Source organism: Corvus brachyrhynchos, unplaced genomic scaffold (assembly GCF_000691975.1).
Source record: "Corvus brachyrhynchos isolate BGI_N302 unplaced genomic scaffold, ASM69197v1 scaffold255, whole genome shotgun sequence".
Classification (NCBI taxonomy): Eukaryota; Metazoa; Chordata; class Aves; order Passeriformes; family Corvidae; genus Corvus; species Corvus brachyrhynchos.
In genome coordinates, this window is record NW_008238358.1 from 5,456,440 (window position 1) to 5,465,680 (window position 9,241).

A 9,241-nucleotide genomic window follows, 5' to 3' on the forward strand; every position below is an offset into this window, starting at 1 on the left:
AAAGAGTCTGGATGCTGAAGTTTCCAGACTTCTCCGACTAACAGTCTGGTCATTCTTCCTCACCACACAGGAAAAGCTAAATGCAGTTTCACAGGTACAAGCCCTCTTAAACTTGTATTTGAGTGGGGAATTGTTTGGTTTCGAAGTTGAAACATGTACTGTAAGTGACCAGCTCTGCCATTATAGTCAGCCCTTCTGCTCTAGGTAGCCAGAACCACAAAATCCCTCAGGACTTTCTCCTCATTTCCCGTCTAAATTCATGCACAACTCATTTATTTTCATGCCAGCATCATCCTTGAGTTTAGTTTCCCTCTCTTCTTGTGTGTTAAACTCCTCATGTTTTTTAAGACAACAGTCCTCTCAGTTCTTGTTTTGATGGGCTGATTCAGTCCGGATGTACTACACTCTGCTTCCAAGCCATCGTCTCTGATCATCAGAGCTGCTTAGGTATACATTTCAGTTTGATTTTTTCTTTTCCAATTGGTGTTACATGCTGTTCCAGTTCAGATTTCAAACATCTTCTCCAGCAGCATGAATGTTTCCTATCTTCATTAGTGGTATTTTGCCTGATACACCCAAGGATCAATGACTTCTTTCACAACCAGTGACATTGGTGGCTCATAGTTATCCTGTAATCATCTGTACACTCAGATGTTTCTCTCCTGTTTCCAGATGATGAAGGTTTGGTTTGAAGCAGAGATTCCTGTTAGTCTCTGACCCTTCACTTTGCCCTTTTACCTTTCATCCCATTTGTACTGGTCCACAAATGAAGGCAAAGTAACATATGCATTTTTTTGTGTTTCCTTTTATGAGTTTGCTATGAAAATCTTCATACAGGGAAAAACATTAAGAGCTTTGAAATTTTACTGTGTTTAGAGTTTGCCACTTTTCATTGAGATTTGCATGTATTGCGAGTAGCACTGAGAAGTTGTGTGTTCACATAAGTTAGTAGGGCTAACAAGAACTATCAGTCTGTTTAGAGAAGGGGACAATGGACCAAAATACGTGTGTTTTCCATACATTAGGGACAGCATTGGTTAAAAACGTTATTTTACAGTGTTTGAAGTTCTGATGTTGTTTAATAAACTAACCAGAAACTCTACAAAGTTGGTTTTTTTTAATGGCCAGGCATGAAAATTAGTAGATCTTCACCAGTTGCTTTACTTAATTGCTTGGATGTAAACTCCTCCTTCAAAAGAAGGAGCATTCCAGGAAGAGTAACACAAAAAAACCTTCTTTCTCTTTTAGGTGGGTCTGTCCGAAAAGAAAGAGGTGCCCCCCCGCTCCCACCGATACCAAGGTGAAATGGGTTCTGGCCCATCTTTGGGTGACATCTGTTCTCAAGTTTCCTTCGGGTCAGCTCTCCTGTCCACATGACTGGAAAGTTGTCTGTCTTGATTGATTTCCACTTTTGGCTTGTCAGCTGGAACAAACTTCAGTCTCTATTACAGAAGTAATAGGTGTGGCTTATGGACTATAGTTGCTCAAAGCTATGAGTTTTATTCGCTTATACTGCAGGCATTTTGTGGACCTTACACAACGTATGTGCGTCATGCTTACCGCATCCAACCCTGTCCCCTGGAGAGCTCCATGGGAGGTCTGGCTTTGAATTTGATAGAGCTTGAACGAAGCTGTTTCATTCACTTTGGGTACAGTAGCTGTGTTATTTTAATGATAAAGTATTTGATGTTTAAACAAACAGTTGCTGGGTAAAAAGCATAGCCAGGAGTCCCCTGGATCCTTCTTTGCATGCCTAACTCAGCCCATCTGCTTCTGCAAGCCATAGACCTACTACATGGTGACAAAGAGTTCATCTTTAACTTTTTCACTTAAGCTTAGTCAAGCAAATCTTAAGCAATGCACAGCACATCCTGCCTCAAGGATGGAGTGTCTCTGGCCTTGTTTTTATCTGCAGAGAATCTTCCAAAGAAAAGCACAAGTGAAGAATTCATCAGCATAAAAATATGTATATTTTTTTATCCCCTCTTTCCTATTTTTTTAGTAGTGTTATGTGTTCTGTGACCTAATTCTTTCCTACTCTTACGTGGACCAACCCACATCATGTCATCTGTACCCTGGATTACTGTAATGCCCTCTGCCTGATACTGCATGTGAAGAGTCCTCAGAAAGTAGTCTGGGTGCAAACGCAGCCTGTAGTTTCAGGCTCCTCCTGTAAAGCATCACTAATGCCAGTGCTCCACAGACTGCTTTCCAGTTGTTTCTTTGGTACAACTAAATGATGGGGTTTGATTTATAAAGCTTCTTGGCACTTAGGTAACAGAGAGCTTGTATTTGACTTACATTATGGTAGAGCAGCCAAGGTGAAAAATGTTCCTAAGTGAAAGCCCTTTGATGTTCTGAAGGGGGTCCGAGGTTTGTGCATTCAAGTGGGAGCATCCAAAATTTGGTGTCTGCACTAGTTCAAGAGAAATGGAAAGATTTGGTCTTCTGAGTTGGCCATGAAGCCTGTCCTTTCAAACTTTGCTGAAAGGAGTCTCTACAGAGAACTGCAAGGCTTACATTAATAGAAGACAGAGTAAAGTATTCTAACATTGTGACAAGTGGTTAATATGTTTAATGGCTTTTGAATTTGTGTATGAGAAAAGAGCTCATTGTATGAGTGAATTTTACAAGTGGATCTAAGTGTGTATAAAATGCCTTTGGAAATTAAGGAAGGTTATCATTCTGGATTTGAAATATTGGTGGATGATAGTTCTTTGTTAATTGGACCTCTGAAGTTTAGCCCTGAAAAATTACCCCTCAGTCTCATCAGCAGTATGTTTCTTCAGTGTGCTCCTTGGGATCCCTGCCAAGCCTGTGTCAGCAGCCATGCATGGGTGTTGCTCAAAAAAACCCAAAATAAAACATAAAAACTAGTCATGTAGGTTAAGAAAATGTTTCTCTAGCATGGGAGACATGATCCTAAGTACACTCTGTGGCTAGAATGAGGTCAGTCCTTGAAAATCTAGGGAATTTAGCCAGAGAGTCTGGACCCTACTGAAATGTCTGTGCATAGGGCTTTTTGCTCTGTTTGTGAGTGGGGAGGGGCAGATCCACTTTCTGCCTGGCAGCCTGGACATCGCATTGAAGGGGATGAGACCAGAGTCAGATTTGGCCAGATCAAATTTAATTTGGTCTTTTCAGTGTTTGTTTACAAAATCTTGTTAGCTGTGATAGCATTTGATCATGTACCTGTTTTTTACAGTTTTATATCTAATGACCTATTTTAAGTTACTGTTTATGGTCTTGAACCTGCAATTAAATGCGCAGGCGCAGGGATGTATCTACATCCAGTTGCAGGATCGTGGCTGTAAGAGTTTCTTAAACAGATACTGGTGGGACCTCCATGTGACAGGTGCACCTTGGGATCAAACCTGGCACAATGCTGAATTTGTATATGTATTTTATGGATGTCACTTAAACAAAGTGCCTATCTCTTTTGGATATTATTTTGTGAATAGAAGTCCAAATAAGATTTTTAGGATAATAACTTAAAGGATAAATTATTGTATTCATATTTTAAAACCGAAGTACAGAATAACTTTCTAAGGAAAAATATTTTGAATTCAAGAATACAGTATTTTCAATACCTTGACCTGCCAAATCCTTGTTAATATCCAAATAGCTATGCAGCCAAAAAAAACCCCCAGCCCTCCAGAAATTATATCTTTTTTATAACTTAGCTGCTTCCAACATGACTGTTTTATTTTGATAAGTCAATGAAAATGCTGCCCAGTGTTCTGCCAACTCTCTGTATCATAGAAATTATCCTGTATTTGATCTTTTCAGCAAGGTTTTCTGACCAGAAATCTGGACCACTACCAAAGACTTGGAAAACCAGCTTCAGTTTCACTTTAAAATGTGCCATGTAAAAGGCCCCCAGTTAACAAGCCAAGAATCTTGAGCTGCTTAGGTTTTAGCAATTCTTTTTTTTTTTAGAGATGTTTGGCGTACATGTAAAATATCTTAACACTGCAGAAAGAGGCATTTTTGTTCACATAACAACAGCGTTTCCATTTATATGTTTTGCTGTAAAAGTCCTTAGATATATTCCAGAACAATGCAGCCTTTTATCATTCAATATATTGCTTCATGTAGCAGTAGCTATTTACAATATGATCAGTATGAAAATATTTATTTCACTATGAAGTGTTAAAAAAGAATAATACAAAACAGATTGAATCAATGGTGCCTTATGACTTTTTTAGTCAACTTTTCTGTGTCTCAATAGAAGAATTAATAGATGTTGCTCTTCCAGGTCCTAACATAAACAGTGCCGACAGTAGCATTTTACAGTGTTTGAGCCAAGCCCTGCTGTTGTTATGTGCTTGATCTGCTAACTCCAGGTGGAGCTCAGTGTATGGAGAGACCACTGGATCAGTGTGTGTTGGTGAGGTGTATGTGGGCCCTGGTTGGCTTCACAAGCAATTGCTGGGATTGCTCTGAAAATTTAGACCTGTCCCAAAGCCAGTGTCTGACACTGCTGCCCACACAGCCCAGCTGATTTCAGTGTGGTTGCATAGGTTACAGAACTAAATTTGGTTCACTGCTTGCATATCAGATTTGCTGGGTTTGTTTCAATGGCATTGTATTACAAACCTTCTCACCTCATCTTCTAATGTTATTGCTAAGGCTCAGACTGCATGGCAACAGCCACGAATGTTCATTTTTGTTTAATTCAACTCCGTAAATAAAATGAGAATAATTTTGTACCATGTAAAAATAATTTCTGCTCTATATTTTTGGAAGAAAAGCACATGTTATGTTTGTTATGACTTTCTGCACCAGCTGTTGTGTGAAGAGGTCACAGTGATGAATGTTCAGAGTTGTTAAAGGAAACTCAGCTTGTGATTCAGGAAGTGTATATTTCTGTAAATGAAATAAATAACATTGCAAAGTTCTTGTTTAAAAGCCAGCATTTCCCAACACTAAAAGAATCATAAGGATTTTTTTTTTCTGCAAGACAGAACTGTGAAAGAAGTTCCTTTTATTGTCATTTTAAAAACTGGTAGTTTCTCCTTGCAGCATCAACTGTTTACAGGACACTTGTAGAAGCAGATCTGTCTTGGAGCAGAGGATAAAGGAGCCAAACTGCTATCATGCCTCACATGTATTGTAACAAAACAATTTTCTGTGCAGAAGTATGGAAATAGAAAGGGTACTTTTTGCCTTGGAAGAAAAGAATGGAGTTAAGTGATCAAACCAAGATTATTGTAAGCAGAATGTCAAATGCTGAGAGACCTTGAGAGGGCCCCTTGGCCACAGGATGCTGGAAAAGAGAAGATTGCTCAAGGAAATAAAAACCTTGTTGTAACCAGTACTAGAGTAAAAATTATGGTATAAAATGTGCGTGTTTGTAGTTCCACATCACAGTGGTGTCAACAGCTTTGTCTCACAGCTGGGTGCAAACAACCTGTTACAGCGGTACATTGACTCCATGTAACACAGATTGTGTGAGCTTTAATCTTTCAAACAGTATTCACCAGAAAACAAGGAGAATCTCTCACCTAAGATATCCAGGAGCACATTAAGTGCAAATTCATGGAATGGTTCTTCATGTACATTGGAAGAAAACAGGGACCTTGTAGCCTGTAGGATGGATGTGTTTGGACCATTCAGTTAAAAGGTAAACTGGAGCATTGGCAAAGAGGGGAGTATTGGAGTAACTCAGGCAGAAGCAGGGCATGTGTATATGGTCTCAGTGAGTATGCAGCAGGTGGGTGTGCTGACTAAAAAAGAAAAAATGGAAACTACATATCTTAAAAAAGGGAGTAACCGTTTCTGTGTGTTGCCATTTTGAAATACAGTGTCTGTGATAAATATTCCTTAGTGTAAACTAATGTGTGCAGAGGAAGACATCTAAATTTGGACTTCCAAAGCCACACAAGAGAGAGGGAAACATAAAACAGGCTGAGCAGAAAGTAACATTTCTATCAGATGCTTAAAGTTTGAGCTTTTTATAAAATATTAATCTGGTTCTGTGAAAGTTTTTGCTTAACATGTATTTTGTAAGTGATTTTGTTCTCCTTATTTTTCTGTCCTATACCAAATAAATTTTACTTTTATTTAATTGGTGGTGCAGACTGTTACATTGAGGACAACCACAGTTACTTCTTTGACAAAAGCACGTGTTGGCTTTAGCAGGAGTGTAGCAGTGAGCCTGGCAGGAGCTGGGGTGAGCTGTTCTCCTCCTCTCCTGTCTGCCATTGCACAGCAGCGCAGCAATAATGCTCAGAGGACTTTGGTTCTACATACAATGAAGGACATCTGCAGATAAGGAGAAATAATGAGTTTACTTTAGGATAAAGAATGACTGAAAAGCAGTGGTTAGAGATGCTGTACTTGTGTGTGGCTGTTGGGTGAGCTGTGGCCATTGGCTCTTGGCAGGGCAAGCTAGGCACTTGCTGGGGGAGATGACAAGGAAAATCACTGTAGTTAAGTGTAGATTTTTTAGGTTTGTTGTGTCTCCACTCACAAGGCAGAAGGCTGACAGGGAATATGAAATAGACTAAACCCTCCTTTTGACTTTGGAGCTCTGTTCTTGATCATAGGTGTTAAGCTTTTCAGATAATTTGGACCAGGCTCATCAAAGACCTTTGATAAAAGTCCAGAGGAGGTTCAAATTCAGACTACACTTCCAGCTTCTCCTTACAAGAGTCATTTAAAACCCTGAGCTAAAAAGCTCTGTACTATAACTCATCTGTCTTGCAAAGACTTTAACATCAGATTTACTCTTACACAGGCTGTGGATCTTTTGACATCTCTGGGGACTGCTTGTTGATACCTTCATTTTACAGACTGGCTGAGACAGAGCACTTTCTTAGAAGGCCACCAACACTCATGTAGCCTGGAGACCCAGCAGTCCTGGTGCCTGGGCTACAGGAACAGAGAAACCGTGGTGGAGAGTGGGGCAGGGGAAGGTCGTGAGCTGTAAAGGAGCTGGCTCAGCAGGCTGTGAGACCTTTGTTTGCAGATCTCAGTGGCAATAGCCTTGAATGAGAACACAGAGGTGTGAATCTAATCATCAGCTAGTAGGACTGTCTATCGCATGTTTTACCAAAGAAAACATGTTTTTTTCTGATTTTCAAGAAATCAAATTACTTGCTTGGCTTCAGGAAGAGGGAACTGAACTGAGCATGCTGTGACCTTCGCATAACCACAACATAGTTCTTCCTTCACTTAACTCAAAAAATGCTGTTGATTTAAAAGAAACCCATGGACTACCCTGTAAAACAGTTCTGACTGCTCCCTGCAGTTGTAGGAAGGCTCATGTGTTGCACACAGCACACACAGAAATATGCAACTCCTTTGATCATGGTTCAATAATGTCCAGTGACCTTCCTGCCTCCTATGCACAGGCTGCTCCCCTCTGCCCTCTCACCCAGTCTGACTCCGTTTTACACTGAACATAGTAAATTAGTCCCAGCAAATTACTGATTTGGGAACCAAATATTGGCACATACATCTCTGTACAACACTTAATGTATTATTTAGGCTAACTAATGAAATAGATCATTGGCAATCAAGCTCTTAACGTATCTAAAAATTTCAACAGCAAAGGATGACACAAAAATACTTTGATTAAACACAGAAAATAAATTGGGTGGTTGCTGCTAACATTACCTTGTGTTCAGTATGTCTGTCTACCAAACAACAACATGAGTTCAGATAATATCTTCTTTAATCTTAAAACATATTTGTGGCTTAAGATAGATGACTTCTGCAAAAGCTACATTCAAAATGTAAAATAGCAATCTATCATGAAAGCTGTCTGTATGATAGTGCAATAAGGCTCTTCTCATTCCCATAATTTTTCCTCTTTGTTATTTCCACTCCTTCTTTTTCTGCAAATAAAAAAGTTATTTCTTCAAGAATGCTGAGATTTAGCCTACATAAATACATTTCTCATTTTCAAGATCAAAATGGGATTCTTCTTAGGGTTTCTTTTGGTTTGTTTTTTTTTTTCAATCAAAATGGGATTCTTCTTAGGGGTTTTTTTGGTTGTTTTTTTTTTTCCCCTGGAATACAGGAGATACCTCTACCTAAGCACTTCTAAGTTAAAGGCAGATGGAGGGGCTGTTGGTTGCTGTCCATCTTTTCTCTCTCCAAAACAGGAACTGGTTATCTCTCTCTGCATTTGGGGCAGGGCTTTATCCCTGTGCAGTGCCCTTCCCAAGGGGGACCACTTTGGCTACCTTTTGCATGTGCCTGTGTGCATGTATTTTTTGGCTCCAAGCTTGTGTGAACAATGTACCTGATAAGGCCTGTAACCAGTTCCATTCTGAAAATGTTTTTGTATTCATGCAAAGATGGATGTTTAGGCAGTGGGTGTTGCTTGTTACATGACTTGAAGGAAGCATTCGTGTATACAGGGCTGTGAAAATGAGTCATTCCTGTCCTTCTCCTTTCTAGCAGAAATTTTAGTAAATTCAGAGTTACTGGTGAGCCCCTGCATGCCCTGTGGAGCAGCAGAGCCCCTGCATCTGAAGGCTGAGCACTACCAAGCCATGAGAGCAAAAGGCAGCTGAAGCAGTCAGAGCACTTGTGAAGAGAACAAGGTAAAGGTTGTGTGTACAAGTCCAGGCTGAAACCCCAGCCTCTGTCCATAGGTATTTTGATATTGAAACTAGCGTAGATAACATCATTGTGCTGTTTGTCAGAGACTGCAGAGCCCATCAGTACTTTCTGTGCTGTCTCAAAACCAGCTCTCACTGCAAACTGCTGAAATCCTTCTGTTAAAGTTTTTCCTCTCCTTACTTAAAACAGAAACTTCCACTTCTGCTATTTGACCAGGAGCTTTGGTAACTTATGAAACCTGGGAACCTTTGGTTGAAAACACAGAGATACGTGTTCCTTTCCTCTAAATACATACTTTCATCTCCTGAACTGTGCCTGCAGGACTGCTGCTGTGCTTTCATCCAAATGCCAATCAACTGTGGGACTGGTGTGTTTACTCCAGATTATTGCTGATTTAAAAACAGTGCCCTGCTGTGTGCTGTAAGAGAATTACTCCCTGTGCCAGAACCTTCATTCCTCCCTCTCTTATACATCTGGCCACTTGTGAGCAAGGGGAGGAACTGTACATACATTTTTTAGCTGCAAACGTGTCTAATCTACGTCCGAGTCCGAGCATGCCTCAGAAAATGAGAAGCCTTGTGTGTTCGTGTTTGCTTTTAACCAAGCAGGTGGGAACAGGTGTGATGCGCCCCCAGCCTGGCAATTCTCTTTGTGCAGCGGATGC

At 40.2% G+C, this 9,241-nt stretch overlaps 1 long non-coding RNA gene across 1 annotated transcript in view; it reads left to right on the top strand.

Moving 5' to 3' along the window:
- The window catches only part of LOC108447041, an 8,430-nt gene extending 2,360 nt beyond the window's left edge, over nt 1-6,070 (top strand). The window contains exon 3 of the long non-coding RNA XR_001862414.1: nt 1,249-6,070. This is a non-coding gene — a long non-coding RNA (uncharacterized LOC108447041). The remainder of the gene's footprint in view (nt 1-1,248) is intronic.
- The last annotated feature ends 3,171 nt before the right edge of the window (nt 6,071-9,241 follow it).